This window comes from Eleutherodactylus coqui, chromosome 6, assembly GCF_035609145.1.
Source record: "Eleutherodactylus coqui strain aEleCoq1 chromosome 6, aEleCoq1.hap1, whole genome shotgun sequence".
NCBI lineage: Eukaryota > Metazoa > Chordata > Amphibia > Anura > Eleutherodactylidae > Eleutherodactylus > Eleutherodactylus coqui.
In genome coordinates, this window is record NC_089842.1 from 231,803,326 (window position 1) to 231,823,135 (window position 19,810).

Sequence of the window (19,810 nt, forward strand, 5' to 3'; positions counted from 1 at the left end):
AAAATCCCTTAAACGACAACTCAGTGAATGCGCTGTGGATTTTGGCGTGGACACGAGGCCGCAGTAAGCTGGAAAGCTCGCTGTAACATCGTGTATTTGTTAGTCATTAAGAAGTATCAGATCTACAAGATGACTTGGTTTCTGTTGCGGACAGTAATCACATGATGCAGATATGATACGGGTGATTTGCATATAGTCTCCTGTACAACAGTTGATAAACACAGTTACCGTAGAGCCCAATAAGTAACGTCCAAAAAGACGTATTCGCGCACCACTTAGCGCCAGAGCCCATTGTTTTACCAGCACAGACAGATCAATCGCTTGCAGGTATTCTGGTCACATTAATAAAAGCAGTTATTACGACTGGCCATTACATTTTGGAGATGGGACTCCGAGCGATCAGCGGCTTACGGGCGCTCTTGAATGCCATTACTTATACCGCTCGGTACTACACAGATCTGCAGCATTAGTCGCAGCGGTGCCGGTATTTTAGATCAGTTCCCCGTTATAGCGAATTATAGTAGCAGGTGCTGCTGCAGCGTCCCGTACGGTGACCCCGGACACACAGCATACGCTGAGGAGCTGGGAGCAATTACCAGGCTTCCTCCTGGAGAGATGCATGTAGCTAAGGCCAGGGCAGCGCTGGGCCTCTTCTGGACACCCCTAGGATCGGGGATGCCCAATAGATGGTATAAGAAAAGAGTTTGTCATGGGCGACGCCACCGTTTCTGCACCCACCGCCATGAACATCGGCAGAGAGTAAATGAGCCGCAGACAATAATAAAGTACCTCAGGACCCTGGGAATGGTCAGGGCCTGGAACACCTTTACTTGATAAACTCCAAACAAGACAAGACAATCAATATTCCAAGAGCAGGCATTAATACAGACTTGAGTACGAGTACCTCCACACGGTGATCCAAGACTTCAGGACGGCCGTGTGTGGCAATGAATAATTGAATCCGCATACCTCAACCTAGCGGTCCCAGACTTCAGGACACTTGGGCGTGAACAAGTAGAAGTAGAGTACCTCTGCACTGGGCCTTAAAAAGCAAAACTCACATTTTCTCTCTCTCTCTCTGGGGGCTCACTCCATTAGCATAACAGGCACACCCGGATTAGGAAACCTCTCCTCTTCCATTCTTCACTACATGAGGGTTAAATGTACCCCCATGTAGCTGGACCTCTTGACTAGGACTCCAGAAGACATGGACTTTCCTCCCGCTCTCAAACACTCACTTTTATAGCCTCTCTCATACCACATGGCAGGACATAAATTGATACATTGACAGGCAGTCTCCAGGCTTTGCAAACACTTAAAGGGGTTGTCCCGCGCCGAAACGGGTTTTTTATTTTTTCAATAGCCCCCCCCGTTCGGCGCGAGACAAACCCGATGCATGTGTTGAAAAAAAACAAACAAATAGTACTTACCCGAATCCCCACGCTCCGGTGACTTCTTACTTACCTTGCGAAGATGGCCGCCGGGATCTTCACCCTCAGTGGACCGCAGGTCTTCTGTGCGGTCCATTGCCGATTCCAGCCTCCTGATTGGCTGGAATCGGCACACGTGACAGGGCGGAGCTACGAGGGCAGCTCTCCAGCACAAGCAGCCCCATTCAACACGGAGAAGACCGGACTGCGCAAGCGCGTCTAATCAGGCGATTAGACGCTGAAAATTAGACGGCACCATGGAGACGAGGACGCCAGCAACGGAACAGGTAAGTGAATAACTTCTGTATGGCTCATAATTAATGCACAATGTACATTACAAAGTGCATTAATATGGCCATACAGAAGTGTATAGACCCACTTGCTTTCGCGGGACAACCCCTTTAACCTCTCACTTGCTGCAGCTGTGCAATACATAGAATGACAAGACAGTTTTGCACAGATCATCTACATAAGACATACATGCATGATATTATGGAAGGGGCCAAGAAAAAATGTACTTGGCCACTACAAGCGCAACGGAAGGGGCTTGACGCTTGCTACAGTATGGTAAACCCTTCATGCAGGTATGCGCACTACTGATCTCATATAGATGACCCATCTGGCATGACACCGTGCTGAGACTTCTGGCGCTCTATGCCTTTTACACATCAGTAAGGGTGTATTTGCCTCCAAGCTCATAGCCTACAGTTGTGATACAAGCTCTGTAATCCTCGTGCTAACAGATGAAAAGCCTGCTAAAACTGGAGCAGCACACCTCCATTCATTTACCTGCTCGCTGTCCACTCCACTCCGCACGTTCTCAGCCATGTTCCACTCCACGCGTGTGCTTACAAAGAGTGTAGTGGCCAGCGGGTCCTACAGAATACTCACGGTACACTTGTCCTGTCTCACTTGTCTGGATGCCGTCCCTGGATACAGAAGGTGCCGTCTGTAGGAGAGACCCTGTATCTCCCCTTCTGCTCTAAGCTAGAGCTCAACTCTGAGGTCAGCTGGCCTCTCATTGGCTGACAGTCAGGTTTAATCTTACTGGTGCAGAGCCCAAGGGCGAGGAAGCAGCTCTACTAGTCCCTATGCAGGAGGAGTTCAGAAAGTACGAGAAAGAAAGAGGTCATAAAAAAGGAGTGTGTGAGAACAGTTAGGCAGACTCAGCCAGCTGTGAGCAAGGAGAGGTTGCAATTCCGTGGTCGGAGAGGAGGAGGAGTTCAGCAAGTTATCGTTACCCAAGGTAGAGTGAGGTGACCAACCCACTCCCTTGGCATCCAGCCGCAGAGAAAATGAAGATCCTTTCTGAGGTCCATCTTCATCTAACAGTGAGTTATAGCTACCCGGTCAAGTCAAGCCAGGATTAGCAGACAGTCACTTGTCCCTCTGCTTCATAATCTAATTTACTTGGTTCATCTAAACTCACTAGTGAGGAAAACTGTCTAGTCTATCCATCTTCAAAAGAGAGAGAGAGAGAGAGTGATGAAGTCAGAGTATCATCAGTTCGACATTCCTGTATCTTGCTTAGTACTGCATCCTTGTATACCTGGTATAAATACGCCTTCAGAGAATTGTAAAGTTAACCTGTTGTTGTAAATCTGCTCACTCTCAGATTGCTAAACTAAACTGGACTTGTCTCCGTTATTTCCGACATATCATCGGAAGTGTCCAATTAGAGTGTGGCGTCACCGTGACAAGGAATAGGCCTCTGGCCATACACACAGTAAGTTTATTGGGGCGTTACAAGAGCACTGCACATGCGCAGCGGTCAGTCGACAAGAGAGACATTATTATTTCTTTCGCTACACGAAGCGTTGCTGAGAAAGTGACGTCAAGCAGAGAATGCCACGTGATATGACCGACACCCAGAGAGAGAATACCACGTGACCTACAGAGGGCCGGTACTGTTGTATCTAGTCTCCACCACAATAATGGTTGCAGATGAAGACAGTGACAGGTAACGCCTTGTTACCACTCATGAAACGCCTCTCAGCCTCCAGTTGTCTGTCAATCCCTGTCCTCCTCGCTCTGCTAACACCTCCACTCCGTGCCCACCACGGCCACTACGCTGGCGCTCTTTCCGCAGCTTCAGGGGATGCAGCGTCTGCGGCCGGGGGACGTCCTCACATATTACAGGCACGCCGACACTCACAGTGAGGGACATTGCAGAGAGGCCAGCGGGAAACAGTCACAGCGGGGAGCCGGAGCGCCTAGCAGTGGCCTCAGGAGATTATACTGGGAGCGTACATGCCAGAAGGATGACAGCGGAGGGCACTAGGAACCCTCTGTAAGAGTCTTAAATGATCAACAAGGAGAATATATGCTAGGGTCTGGGATACATTCTCGAGGTGGCTGGGTCGTAGTATCCATTAACTCCACCAATAAGATATTCGCCAAATCTTCGACTTCTTACAAGATGCCTTAGACAAGGGGCTAAGCCCTAGCACTCTCAAAGTTCAGGTGGCTATTATGGGCGTATTTTTTGACTTACCCCTGGGTGACCACAGGCTGTTAAAAAGTACCTAAAAGGGCAGTCAGGCTTCACCCCTTTGTTAGAGAAACAGCCCCCCTTGGAATCTTAACTTAGTGTTATAGTCTCTCTGCGAGGCCCCCTTCGAACCTCTAGAGGAGCTTCCCATTAACACCCCAGTAGCCGCTATGTCTGCCAGACAAGATGGGGAGATTCCGTCTCTTTCTATTAATACATGTTCATTTTTCCCGATAAAATAGTGTTCTAGCCTGACCCCGTTTTTCACCCCAAGGTCCTTACTGATTTCCATAGGGAGCAGTCTACAGTCCTCCCCTCCTTTTGTCAGGATCCTCGCAATATTAAAGAACAGAGATTTCACAATTTAGACGGAGGCTACCAAATCCTTCAGGAGGACTATCTTTTCATTCAATTTCTGGGACCGGCCAAAGGAGGGGCTACTAAGGACTCCATAGAAAGATGGGTCAGATGGGCTATCCAGAAGGCATGCCAGTCCCAGGGGGCCTGCTCTCCAGGGGGGGGCTAAAAGCTCATTCCACCAGGGCGGTTGATTGTTCCTGGGCAGAGAGAGCTCAGGCAATAACGGACCAAATCTGCAGGGCGCCACTTGGTCCAGCACCCATACCTTTACAAAACATTATCGGCTGGATCTAGAGGCCAGCAGGGATATGGTCGGTACTGGTGTATCTTGTCTCCACCATAAGTATGGGTGGAGACATAGTGATGGTCTGTATCTGCCCAGTTTATGCCCTCAAGCTCCTGTTTGGGTGGCAGGTGGTTAGGCTTAGGGGTAGGGTTATGCTAACAGCGGTAGCGGGGGGGGGGCTGAGGTATGCCATGGCAGGAGGGTTAGGGTTACTGCTATGGTTAAAGGAGTAGCAGTGGTTGAGGTTTGTGCTGGCTGGAGGGTTAGGGGTAGGGGTCAAGAAGTACATGTGGTGCTAGTAGGTGGCCAAGCAGCAGCATCAGAGGCCACACCGGGACAGAGTGACCCGGATGCTGCAGTAGCAGCACCTGTAGCCGTGTGCTGCGGACGTGGATCGGACCCGCAGCATTGGAGGGTCACAGCGCCAGCGTTGGGGAAGGGATCGCAGCCTGAGCTTACTTGCCCGTGGCAGAGCCGGCACGGACAGCCTCACACGGGAGCCACCGGCCGTGACACTCACACTGACCGCCAGCGGGAATGATGGCAGCAGGGTGGGGAGCAGCAGGAGGTTGACATCTTCCAGAGTTTAGCAGAGCAGGCCTGATAGACCCCCGGGCTCCATTACCGGGTGCTGGTGCTCGGGGGAGCCCAGCTGAGGCCCTCCTGCCCAGCAGATCGGAGTGGAGGCCCCCCTGGACACACAGCTGCTGCCTGCTCCCCACACTGCTGCTAGGGGGCGCTGCAGACACCCGGCCTGTGACATAGGAGCCCCTGCTCCAGGCTCCCTGCACTGCGGTGCTCCATAGAGATCTAGGCACTGGGGACACAACTAAGCCCCAGGACACACTGCTGCTGGACTCTGCCCGGGCGGGCACCATATTAGAGCCGGGGGCAGAGCATTACATCCCTCCTGCTGTGCTCCGCGGCTGTGGGGCTCTACGGAGAGGAGGGCAGAAGAAGAGCAAGCCCCATGGAGTCCCCCTAGCTGCAGCGTGCCCCACTCCTCCCCTCCTTACCTGCATGATCTGCTGAAGCCTGTGGAGTGCAGAGAACGGAGGCCCACGGGGAAGAGAGCAGGGGAGCCACACCGCTAACCTGCCGGAATAGAACCTCTGCCGCACTCTCCTGCTGGAGGGGCGCCTTACATTTCTGCTGCACTCTGCCGCCACCAGGTGGTCATTTACTGTTGGTACACCCTGCATTTCAGCCACAATCTGCTGCCACCTGGTGGTCATCTACTGGAAGGACACCCTACACTATTAGGCTGGGTTCACACAGGGCGGATTTGCCGCAGCAGGTCCGCCCGCGGCCGCTAATCTCGGGATTAGCCAGCCGCCACACGGGACGGCTAATCCGCTGCAGTAAATCCGGCTGAAACCGCAGCTGCGGCCACCGCAGCCGCGGTTTCAAAAGATGCAGCATGTCTATTTACTTTTTTTTTTTGGTTTATTTTCGTCGCGGCCGCGCTCTCCTCTATGGAGCGCCGACTGCAACGGAAAAGTAAGCGGCTTGAACCACGGCGGTTCTCCCGGCGGAAATCTCGCGGTTTTTGCTGGGGCCAAACCGCGAGATTTCCGACGGGAATCCGCCCTGTGTGAACCCAGCCTTAGCCTAGGGTCACACAGGGCGGATTTGCCGCGGTTTTGCCGCAGCAGATCCGCCCGCGGCAAAACCACCCGCGGCCACTAATCCCGGGATTAGCCAGCCATGTGGATGAGATTTCTCAGAAATCTCGTCCACACGGGACGGCTAATCCGCTGCGGTAAATCCGGTTGAAACCGCGGCTGTGGCGGCCGCAGCCGCGGTTTCAAAAGAAGCAGCATGTCCATTCTTTTTTCCATTCCGCTGCGGCCGCGCTCTCCTCTATGGAAGCGCCGGCCGCAGCGAAAGAGCGAGCGGCCGGGCCGCTTCAAAGCCGCCGCGGCTTAAACCGCGGCGGTTTTCCCGGCGGAAATCTCGCGGTTTTTGCTGCGGCCAAACTGCAAGATTTCCGACCAAAAATCCGTCCTGTGTGACCCTAGCCTTAGGCCTCATGTTCACGGGGAAAATCAGGCCCGCTGCGGATTCTTCATGTAGAATCCGTAGCGGGTCCCTCCTGCCCCGCGGACATGAGACCTAAAAATCAGAATAAACTCACCTGCTCCGGACGATGCGGATCTTCCTTCCTTCGCGGCCGGATCTTTTTTCTTCAGCACGGTGGATGTGCTGCGTGCATGCACCAGGCACATCCGCCGGGCCGAAGAAAGAAGATCCGGCCGCGAAGAAGGGGAGAACCGCATCGTCCGGAGCAGGTGAGTTTAATTCAGGTACGGGTCTGGCGCGGATCCGGACGGCTTCCATAGGCTGCAATAGAAGCCTGCGGGAGCCGTCCCGGTGTGAGACGCGCACAAAAATGGAGCATGTCCTAAGGCCTCATGTCCACGGGGAAAATCAGATCCGCTGCGGATTTGTAACCCGGATTTGGGCTGCGGATGCTCTGTAATTGTCTTTTTCATGCAGGAGATCAGTTGCGCCATGTGCTCTATCAGCTCCGCACGCCTGATCCGCACTAAGATGGAGCATGGCCATTTTTTTTCATGCTGCAGAAATTTTTTAATTCACTTTTATTGACCATGCGGTATTTATCTACCCGCGGGTGGTCAATGCATTCCTATGGGGCGCGGATCCGCGGGCGGGTGATCCGCTGCGGATTTTAATTCTTATTTTCCCCGTGGACATGAGGCCTAAGACCTAATGTCCACGGGGAAACTCCACGGGGAAAATCAGGCCCGCCGCAGATTCTTCATGCAGAATCCCGCAGCGGGTCCCTATTTTCCCGCAGATATGAGACCTAAAAATAAGAGTTACTCACCTGTCCGGACGCTGCGGATCTCTCCTCCGTTGCGGCCGGAGCTTCTTTCTTCAACCTGGCGGATGTGCTCGGAATTCAGCTGCGGGTGTGCCGTAGATCCGGACGGCTTCCATAGGCTTCAATGGAAGCCTGCGGGAGCCCTGCACTAAAATGGAGCATGCTGCAGGTGTTTTCCCGCACACGCAATCCGCGCCTCAGGGGAAAATGACATCCGCAGGTATTTAATTACCGGCGGGTGTCCAATGCATCCCTATGGGGCGCGGGTAACGCCTGCGGGTGATCCGCTGTGGATCTCTCCCCGTGGACATGAGGTCTTACTGATTTAGAGCCTTGAGCTTGAAATTACAAACCGACTAGCAGGCTGCAGCCTGTGTGACGGACGTTTAGTGATACACTCTGCGCTTGGCTACATTAACCCCTTAGGCCTCCCTCACACAGGGCGTTTTATACAGCGTTTAGCGCTGCCTTTTCAGCCCAGCGCTAAACGCTGTACAAGACTCCCATTCATTTCAATGGGGCGGCTCACACAGGGCTGAAAACGCAGCGCCTTCCAACGCTGCGCTTTGACAGCGATGCATGTTCTATTTTGGGGCGTTTTCAGCCCTGCGTCGCCCATTGAAATGAATGGGCAGCGGTTTCAGCACTGCTGAAAACAAGGCAACACTTGGTGCCGCGTTTTTGGCAGCGTTAACCGCTCGCTGATTTTCGGGGTGAGGGCTTGTAATAGAAGCCCTACCCCGAAAATCAGTCCCAGTTAGACAAAAAAAAGAAAGCAATACTCACCTAGCCGCTGCAGTCTGGGTCGCGGCCGCTGGTCTCTGCCGCTGATCCGGGCTTCCTCTGCACTAACAAGTCTATTGCCGGCCAGGTTTGAGAACCCCGCCTCCAGCAACAGAGTGCTGTGATTGGTTGTTGGCACGCTCGATGCCCAATCACAGCCCTTCATTGACTGTCTCAGCCAATCAGCGCCGGCAAGCTCTGATTGGCTGAGACAGTCAATGAAGGGCTGTGATTGGGCATCGAGCAAGCACAGACAACCAATCACAGCATTCTATTGCCGGAGTCAGGGTTCTCAAAACTGGCCGGCAATAGACTTGGGAGTGCCGAGGAAACCCGTACAGCGGCAGAGACCAGCAGCCGTGACCCGGACCGCAGCGGCTAGGTGAGTATTGCTTTCTTTTTTCTAATCAGCATTCTTGGCTGCGTTTTCAGCCTAGCTGAAAACGCAGCCAAAACGCTGGCATAAAGTATGCCAGCGCTGCTGAAACGGGGCGGAATCTGCAGTAATGCAGCGTTGAAAAACGCTGCGTTTCTGCAAATGCCGTGTGAGGGAGGCCTTAGTGACCAGCCCATTGCCTTTTTACATCCTAGCTTGCTGGGCCCTAATCCCTGAGGACATAACAACATGTTTACTGCAGGAATCAAGGCTCTGCAAGCTGAGGACGTGACAGCTCAAAGCTGCCGGCTCCCAGAGGTAGCCGGCGACCTGGAGCTGCCATTCCGGGCCGCGGGTCCCCTCCCCCGGTCAAATGATCGTCGGCATTCACCAAATGCCGGCAATCATGGAAAAGTCAATAAAAAGTTAAAGATTCAGCTGCCCTGATGGATCGGATCCATCAGGGCAGCTAAAAGTACTCACCCGCTTTCTCCGCGATGCCTCGCGCTGTCCTGGCCTCCTGGGTCCCTTCGGTGTCTTCCACGCATGCGCGCCAGACATCATACGCCGGGCGCACAGCCTGGGAAATGTAAAAACTCTCTGCTCCCGGCTATAATGTGTAACCGAGAGCAGAGAGATGTCACCGGGAGTTGCTGTATGTGGTTCCCAGTCACATGATCGCTGCTATCCAATGGATAACAGCCATCATGTAAAGTAAAAAAAAGTTTTTAAAAAGTTGAAAAAAGAGAAAAAAGTTTAACTCCTTAGTGACCAGGCCTGTTTGCGCCTTAATGACCAGGCCAAATTTTGGAAATCTGACATGTGTACTTTAACATAGAATAGCTCCGTAAAGGTTTTGCATATCCCAGTGATTCTGACACTGTTTTTTCGCCACGTGTTGTACTTCAGTTAGGTGGTGAAAATAGTCTAATATAATTTGTGTATATTTATTAAAAGTACCAAAATTGGGAACATTTTGAAAAAATTATCGTTTTTTCACATTTTCAATTGTAATATGTCAAATATGTGCCAACATACTGTACAAACTTTTGCTAAGATATATATTTCCATCTATTTACTTTATTCTGGATGCACATTTGAAAAACTTTTATGTTTTTTTAACCATTTAGGAGACGTACAAATTTAACATTACTTTTCAGCATTTTGAGGAACACTTTATTTTCCTGCACCAAGCCAAGATAGCAAAGGCTCATAGGTGTCAGAATGATAAATACCCCTACAAATGACCCCATTTTAAAAACTACACCCCTTAGTGTATTCACTAAGGGGGTCAGGAGTATTTTGACCCCACAGTTTTTTTTTCAGAAATCAATTCACTTTAGAGGAGAAAAATTAAAATTTCATATTTTTGCAAATATGTCATTTTAAAGACATATTTTTTTTCTATAGTTTACATGAAAATGAGGATTTACACCCCAAAATGGATCCCCCTGTTTGTCCTGTGTTCAGAAATATACCCATTGTGGCCCTAATCTTATATCTGAGTGCACAACGGGGCCCAAAATGAAAGGAGTAGTCAGTGTCTTTCAGAACAGAAATTTTGCTTGAAGTCCTTTTAGGCCCCATAGCACACATGTAGAGTTCTTGAGCGGCCAAAGCCATAGAGAACCCCCACAAATGACCCCATTTTAAAAAATAGACCCCTAAACGATATTATCTAGGGGGTGTACTGCCCATTTTGACCCCATGGTTTTTGAATGAATTCAACCAAAGCAAAAGGAAAAAATTGTGATTTTCGTTTTTTTGCCAATTCTGTCATTTTAAAAGCAGTTTTTTTTGTACAGCACACATATAAATGAAGACTTGCACCCTAAAATGGATCCCCCTGTTTCTCCCGTGTTCAGAAATATACACAATGTGTCCCAAATCTTATGTCCGCATGCACAACGGGTCCCAAAATGAAAGGAGTAATCGGTGGTTTTTAGAACATAGATTTTGCTTGAAGACCTTTTAGGCCCCATAGCACACTTGTAGAGCTCTTGAGCGGCCAAAGCCATAGAGGACCCCCACAAATGACCCCATTTTGAAAACTAGACCCCTTAACGAATTTATCTAGGGGTGTACTGCGTATTTTGATGCCACAGTTATTGAATGAATTCAAGCAAAGCAAAAGGAAAAAATTGTGATTTTCATTTTTTTGGCAATTCTGTCAGTTTAAAAACAGCTTTTTTTGTACAGCATACATGTGAATGAAGACCTGCACCCCAAAATGGATAGCCCTGTTTGTGCTGTTTTCAGAAATATACCCATTGTGGCCCTAATATGATGTCTGCATGCACAACGGGTCCCAAAATGAAAGGAGTAATCGGTGGTTTTTAGAACATAAATTTTGCTTGAAGGCCTTTTATGCCCCATAGCACACTTGTAGAGTTCTTGAGCGGCCAAAGCCATAGAGGACCCCCACAAATGACCCCATTTTGAAAACTAGACCCCTTAACGCGTTCATCTAGTGGTGTTTTTGAATAAATCTAAGCAAAGCAGTAGGAAAAAATTACGATTTTCATTTTTTGGGCAATTGCGCCAATTTAAAAACAGGGGTTTTTTTTGTACAGCACACATATAAATGAAGACTTTCACCCCAAAATGGATCCCCCTGTTTGTCCCATTTTCAGAACCATACCCCTTGTGGCCCTAATCTACCTAAAGGACACATGGCTAGGCCTATAATGAAAGGAACACCCGTTGGATTTCAGGGTACAACGGAATAAATTCCAGGTCCCATCGCCCACTTATAGAACCATTGGGCAGCTAAAACGATAAGAAACCCCCTCAAATGACCCCATTTTGAAAACTAGACCCCTTAACGAATTCCTCTAGGGGTGTACTGCGTATTTTGACCCCACAGTATTTGAATGAATCTAAGCAAAGCAGAAGGAAAAAATTACGATTTTCAATTTTTTGGGCAACTTTTTAAAAACATTTTTTTTGTACAGCGTACATAAGAATGAAGACTTTCACCCCAAAATGGATACCCCCATTTGTCCCGAGTTCAGAAACATTCCCGCTGTGGCCCTAATCTACTTATAGGACACATGGCAAGGCCTGTAATGGAGGGAACACCCGTTGGATTTCAGGGCACAACTGAATAAATTCCAGGCCCCATTGCTCATTTGTACAGAATAAAAATTGACTCCCTAAAAATATCCCCCCCCCCCCCCCCCCCACACACACACACTCCGCTCCCTTTTCGGCTTTCCCCAAATCTAAGATAAAAGTAATAATGTGAACTGTGTGGTATTTCCGAAGACAGGGGTAATTACGGAGGCTGGTTGGAATGAGCACATGGGGCTATAAAACCGGTATCCCCCCTCCTCTCATGCTTTTTGGGGGTCATTTCGTGACCTCAGTGGCGGGTATGGGGTGTAAAAAGTAGCGTTTCGTGAGTCTTCGTAAGCTTGCAGAGGTGCGGAGGTCTCGCACAGAAGACGCTCAACAAACTGCTCCTGGAACTGCATGAAGGCAAGCGTTCCCGGGGCTTCTTGTAAAATACGTATTACAGGTAGCGGTCTGAATAACGCCGGGCTCACGCAGCTGTAGGCGGAATCCGCTTGCGGAGGCCCGCAGCGGATCCCATCTGTGAGCCCGGCTGTGACCCTGCGTACGGTCGCATAATGTACTGCGCATAACTGCATACTTACACTGGCGGTCATTTGCAGTACACATTTTTTTTTTGTTTGTATTTCCCGCACCGTCGCTTAGCGATGACGCGGGTACCCGCAGCCCGTACACAACGTAGTTGCTTATGGGCTGTGGGTATATCCGTGACCATGGAGCACAATAGGCTCTATGCTGCGGATAGCCGTGGTAAAATAGAACCTGCTGCGTTCTCTTTTCTGCGAGTGGTTTATGCAATACCGACCCACTAATGTGAGCGGAATTGTGTAATCCAATGCGATTGATCTGCGTATTACCGAGGATCAGATGCATGCGGAATCCGTAATTCCTATCCGGTCATGTGAGACCGACCTATGTTAGATCGCTACTTTTTTATTACGTGACCGGGGACTGCTCAACGAGGCCACCGGTCACTGCTCAAGGCTCTCAGCGACCGTTGGTCGCTGAGAGCAAGGAGATTTTAAGTTTCCTGGGCTCCCCAACTCCTGCGCATGTGTCCGGTACCTTGCCAGCAGTCACATGTGCAGAATCCGGGTAAGTTCACGGATGAGGATCGCGTCAGGGTGCAAATACGGAGGCCTCCGGTAAAAAGTTTCCTCTCCTCTCACCGATCGCATTGGTGAGGGGAGATGAAACTAACTTTTTATTAAACTTTTACGTGATCGCCATTAACCATTGGATAACGGCGAACATGTGATCAGGAACCGCTCACCGCGGCCCCCCGTGAAATTTCCAGGCTCTTGGCTAAGTTTTGTAGCCAAGAGCAGGGAGATTTTAAGTTATCCGGGCAATCCATGGCTTTTGCGTATGCGTCTGCCGCTTTGGCGATGGCCACATGCGCAGAAGCTGTGGTAAGGTCCGTGGATAAATCCGGGGGCTTTAGGTACGTAATTTCATCCTCCCTCACGAATATGATCCGTGAGGGGAGATGAAATGTAAGCGTTTTAAACTTTTTTTTTACTTTTTCAAACTTTTTTAAAAACTTTTTTACACTTTTTTTTACTTTAAATGATCACTGTTATCCATTGGATAACAGTGATCAGTTCTGCAGTGACATCCCTCTGCTCCTGGCTACACATGGCAGCCAGGAGCAGAGGGATTTTAAATTTCCCGGGTCCTGAGCCCCTCTGTGCACGCGCCCGATGTCAATAATCAGGCGCGCATGTGCAGAAGGGGATTCAGGTCCCGGAAGACCGGGACGCCGCTGAGGACCGGGGGTGAGTATTTTCACCTCCCCTCATGGATCCGATCCATGAGGGGAGGTGAAATTAACGTTATTTTGACTTTTAAAAAACTTTTTCGCGATCGCCACTGTTATCGGACCACACCGGTACCGATCTGATGACCTCGTTGCCAGGTGCCAAATTGGTAGATATGGAAGCCCGTGATGAGGAGATTTTGCTAGCATTATCTATCAATAGCATGAAATCACTCCATGTTATGTCAAGACACCTCCAGTGAGAATCAATGAATTCTACTTTATTGTGAACATTGCCAACTCTTATACAGAAAGAAGAAGAGGGCGTATTCAAATGTTGCCTGTACAAAGATTAGTGTTATGTAGCTTACTGTTAGAAAGGTGAAAATACTTAGGACTTATTGACATCTACCAAATAGTCTCAAAGCTCAGACACAAAATTACCCAAGTCAGGATATTGCTGTTGCATTTAGACAATAGTTCTATAATAATTGTGTGTCTTCTCTGTTAACATAGCTTAGCTTTATTTACTTTGTCTGTTGACTTCTTATTTTAAAATCCTAGTTCCTGACTCTACAAAGCATAGGTTTTAGTCTTCTAATTAAGGGCCAATAGTCTAATACAAGGTAAGAATACACTTATTATTTTCTGAAACTTAACACTTTATATTCCATGACATTTCCCCCTTTTGTTTCTTATCTTGTCCCAGAACAACAGTAAATATTTGAGGTACTTCAGTCCATCCTAGTGATGTCTGCCAGCCTCTATCAATAACATTTCACTATTCTGACCAATACAAGAATTATCATAGCTGGCTGAACATAAGAGCTGGGCTTACATACCATTCTGTGCCATCATAGTGGGTATCACCTTTTTAGCATATTTTGCTAATATGCGGCGTATACAAGATACTACACAACAACCTACTACTACAAAAGCAATTACTATAATAGTCAAAGTAGTAAGAAGAGACGTGATCCAAGCACTCCATTGTCCAAAAATGTCGTCCAACCATGATGTAAATGGATCAGAAACACCAGAATTTTTTCCCAAAAGTTCAATAGATAGACTTAGTAGTCCATGCAAAGCTTTAGTCACCGATCCGTTCGGAGCCGTGTTGTTGGGGATGTGGGTGCAGCAGGAATCCCCATTCATCTTGCAGACTCCTCCTTTCTCTGCTAGGAACATGTCCAAAGCAAGACGGTTCAGGAAGGCCGTAGAGGATGTTGGGCCTAGTTGTTCCACTAATCCTTGTGTGGCATCTCTGGTGTTGTTTACAAATCTCTGTTGATTATAATTTATATAATTAATCCAATCAATATTTTATTAATTGTGCACCAAGGACAAAAGACAGATTCGATTCCTCCTGTAATCTGGTTTCTGGTTTTAAACTCATTTTGCGCTCCCCGGGGTACCCCTATTTCATCAATATAAATACCTTCATCACAAGATCCGCCAGGGAGATTACATGGCAGTCCATGAAGAGACTATTTATGTCCTGGTGAGGGTGTGATGTGTGTACTGTCCACACAGCTGCGAACAGCTGAAAGGGGAGGAGTCTCTTTGTAGGTGCGTACTTACCTTTTCAAAATTTGGGCAGGGTTACACACATCCTACTATCACCACAAATCCACCAGACATCCTGCAATGGAGGTAACATATGTTCAAATGAAACCTGTAATTGCTGAGGAAAGTATAGGCCTAGACAAGGGGCCGAACCAAACAGAATCTCATAAGGACTGAGACCTGTCTGTTTGGTGGGCTTGTCTTATTGACAAGAGAGACAAGGCTTCCCGTGAAGTGTCCACATGCCACTGGAATCTGAAGTGGCTCCTTCTGCTTACCAACCTGACACTTCATGGGAAGATGCTTGTTTCTGAAAAGACAAAAAAAATGTTGTGAGACATTTAGCAATGGTGACATGTCATCTTCTTCTTGGCAGGGGGCCAGAACTGCCAGTGTGAACGGTAGCAGGGCTGCTTCTTTGTTTGCTTGGTTTGTCAAGACATATCTAGAGTCCGTGTAAATGTTAGCTGTCTTGTGCCAGCATACAGGCGTATGTAAGGGCCTGCAGTACAGCTTGTTGGGCTGAGATGTGTGCAAGTAATGACTGTTGATGAAGGACAGGGGTCTGTGTGGTGACCGCATGTTCAGTGTGAAATTGTCCATCTACAGCATACCTGGAGCCGTCAACGAACAAGGTTAAATCGGGACTAAGTAGTGGAGTGTCCTTGATGGAATCAAAACCAGAAGTTTCCATCTGCATGAGCTGGGCGCAGTTGCGAAGTTCTTCTTGAGTCGCTTGGTCAGTGTCATCCTGTTCCAGTAAAAGAGTAACAGGATTCAAAGTCTGACAGCGGGTGATGGTAACGTTGGCAGGCATCAGGAGGGCACATTGGAATCCCAGGCAACGGGCTGCAGGCAAGTACTTGGGCAGAACCTGTGTTAGAATGGCAGAGATATCATGCAGTACTAACAGTTGTACCTCATGATCCAGAACTAGGTCTGCTGACTTGTCCAACATCCTGGAGACTGTCGCTACTACTCGTAGACAGGAAGGTGATCGTCGGACGACGGGGTCTAACCTGCTGGAATAGTAGGCTACAGGTCGTTGGTGCCCTCCATACTGCTGTGTGTCCATTGTTCTCATTGCAGTAGAGCCTGAAGGGTTTGTTGTAGTTGGGTAAGCCCAGGGCTGAGGCTACCAAGATGGCTACTTCTGTAAGGTGGAAGGGTTCTTTCTTGAGACAGTCAGCTACATAAGCTGCGAAGCATTCACAGTCCATGGTCTACAATAAGAAGCAAGTCCTAGAAAGGTATGTAGTTTAGAGACAGAAGCGGGTACCTTAATGTCCATAACGGCAGATATACGATCCTGGGTGAGATGTCGAGCTCCTGACATGAGACAATGTCCAAGAAAAGTCACAGATGAACAACAAAACTGGAGCTTCTTCTTTGACGCCTTACATCCGTTCTTTAAAAGGAAGTGAAGAGATATTGAAGCTTCTACGCATGTGGCTTTGTCTGGAGCACAGAGCAAAAGATCATCAACGTATTATAACAAAACAACAGCCTGTGATTCAGGTTGCCAGCCTTCCAACACTTGACCCATGAGCTGTGAGAACAGGGAGGGTGATATCTGAGCTCCCTGCAGCGTCACAACCCAGGTATATTGTTTGCCTATGTGTGTGAAAGCAAACAAATACCTACTGTCTTTTATACAGAGGGATAGAGAAATACATGGCAATGGGACTCTTGGTTTCAACCTAATCTGAACTGGTGGTACTGCTAGTCTGCCTATATCCGCTGTTCCCTCACTCCAAAGGCGGGCTGGAGACTTGTTGTAAGCATTAGAGATGAGCGAGCACCAAAATGCTCAGGTGCTCGTTACTCGGAACGAACTTTTCGCGATGCTCGAGGGTTCGTTTCGAATAACGAACCCCATTGAAGTCAATGGGCGACCCGAGCATTTTTGTATTTCGCCGATGCTCGCTAAGGTTTTCATGTGTGAAAATCTGGGCAATTCAAGAAAGTGAAGGGAACGACACAGCAACGGATAGGGCAGGCGAGGGGCTACGTGTTGGGCTGCATCTCAAGTTCACAGGTCCCACTATTAAGCCACAATAGCGGCAAGAGTGGGCCCCCCCCCCTCCCAAAAACTTTTACTTCTGAAAAGCCCTCATTAGCATGGCATACCTTTGCTAAGCACCACACTACCTCCAACAAAGCACAATCACTGCCTGCATGACACTCCGCTGCCACTTCTTCTGGGTTACATGCTGACCAACCGCCCCCCCTCCCCCCCCCCCACAGCGCACACCAAAGTGTCCCTGCGCAGCCTTCAGCTGCCCTCATGCCACACCACCCTCATGTCTATTTAGAAGTGCGTCTGCCATGACGAGGAACCGCAGGCACACACTGCAGAGGGTTGGCACGGCTAGGCAGCGACCCTCTTTAAAAGGGGCGGGGCGATAGCCCACAATGCTGTACAGAAGCAATGAGAAATAGAATCCTGTGCCACCGCCATCAGGAGCTGCACACGTGGGCATAGCAATGGGGAACCTATGTGCCACACACTATTCATTCTGTCAAGGTGTCTCTGCATGCCCCAGTCAGACCGGGCTTTTTAATTCATAGACACAGGCAGGTACAACTCCCTATTGTGAAGTCCCTGTCGACCGACAGCATGGGTGGCTCCCTGGAACCCACCCGCGATACACAAAAATATCCCATTGCATTGCCCAACACAGCTGAGGTAGTAATGTCGTGCTTAATGCAGGTGGGCTTCGGCCCACACTGCATGCCCCAGTCAGACTGGGGTTCTTTACAAGTGGAAACAGATGTATTTATAATTCCCTGTGGACCCACAGCATGGGTGGGTGCCAGGAAGCCACCGGCGGTACATAGAAATATCCCATTGCATTGCCCAACACAGCTGAGGTAGTAATGTCGTGCTTAATGCAGGTGGGCTTCGGCCCACACTGCATGCCCCAGTCTGACTGGGGTTCTTTACAAGTGGACACATGTAGGTTAAACTCCGTGTGCACCTACAGCATGGGTGGCTCCCTGGAACCCACCGGCGGTACACAAAAATATCCCATTGCATTGCTCAACACAGCGGATGTAACGTCAGCTGTAATGCAGGTGGGCTAAAAATTAATTTGATTACACTGTAGGCGAGGGCCCACAAAAATTGGTGTACCAACAGTACTAATGTACATCAAAAAAATTGGCCATGGCCAGCCAAGAGGGCAGGTGAAACCCATTAATCGCTTTGGTTAATGTGGCTTAAGTGGTAACTAGGCCTGGAGGCAGCCCAGTTTAACGAAAAATTGGTTCAAGTTAAAGTTTCAACGCTTTTAAGAGCATTGAAACATATAAAAATTGTTTAGAAAAATTATGAGTGAGCCTTGTGGCCCTAAGAAAAATTGCCCGTTCAGCGTGATTACGTGAGGTTTCAGGAGGAGGAGCAGGAGGAGGAGGAGGAGGAATATTAGACACAGATTGATGAAGCAGAAATGTCCCCGTTTTGGATGGTGAGAGAGAACGATGCTTCCATCCGCGGGTGCAGCCTACGTATTGCTTACGTATCGCTGCTGTCCGCTGGTGGAGAAGAGAAGTCTGGGGAAATCCAGGCTTTGTTCATCTTGATGAGTGTTAGCCTGTCGGCACTGTCGGTTGACAGGCGGGTACGCTTATCTGTGATGATTCCCCCAGCCGCACTAAACACCCTCTCCGACAAGACGCTAGCCGCAGGACAAGCAAGCACCTCCAGGGCATACAGCGCTAGTTCAGGCCACGTGTCCAGCTTCGACACCCAGCAGTTGTAGGGGGCAGAGGCGTCACCGAGGATGGTCGTGCGATCGGCTACGTACTCCCTCACCATCCTTTTACAGTGCTCCCGCCGACTCAGCCTTGACTGGGGAGCGGTGACACAGTCTTGCTGGGGAGCCATAAAGCTGGCCAGGCCCTTAAAGACTGTTGCACTGTCTGGGCTGTACATGCTGCTCGATCTACGCACCTCCCCTGCTACCTGGCCCTCGGAACTGCGCCTTCTGCCACTACCGCTGTCGGATGGGAATTTTACCATCAGCTTGTCCGCCAGGGTCCTGTGGTATAGCAACACTCTCGAACCCCTTTCCTCTTCGGGAATGAGAGTGGGAAGGTTCTCCTTATAGCGTGGGTCGAGCAGTGTGTACACCCAGTAATCCGTAGTGGCCAGAATGCGTTGAATGCGAGGGTCACGAGAAAGGCATCCTAACATGAAGTCAGCCATGTGTGCCAGGGTACCTGTACGCAACACATGGCTGTCCGCACTAGGAAGATCACTTTCAGGATCCTCCTCCTCCTCCTCCTCCTCAGGCCATACACGCTGAAATGATGACAGGCAAGCAGCATGGGTACCGTCAGCAGTGGGCCAAGCTGTCTCTTCCCCCTCCTCCTCATCTTCCTCATGCTCCTCCTCCTCCTCCTGAACGCGCTGAGATATAGACAGGAGGGTGCTCTGACTATCCAGCGACATACTGTCTTCCCCCGGCTCTGTTTCCGAGCGCAAAGCGGCTGCCTTTATGGTTTGCAGGGAAGTTCTCAAGATGCATAGCAGAGGAATGGTGACGCTAATGATTGCAGCATCGCCGCTCACCACCTGGGTAGACTGATCAAAGTTTCGAAGGACCTGGCAGATGTCTGCCAACCAGGCTCACTCTTCTGAAAAGAATTGAGGAGGCTGACTCCCACTGCGCCGCCCATGTTGGAGTTGGTATTCCACTATAGCTCTACGCTGCTAATAGAGCCTAGCCAACATGTGGAGCGTAGAGTTCCACCGTGTGGGCACGTCGCACAGCAGTCGGTGCACTGGCAGATTAAACCGATGTTGCAGGGTGGCAGCGTCCGTGTGGGACT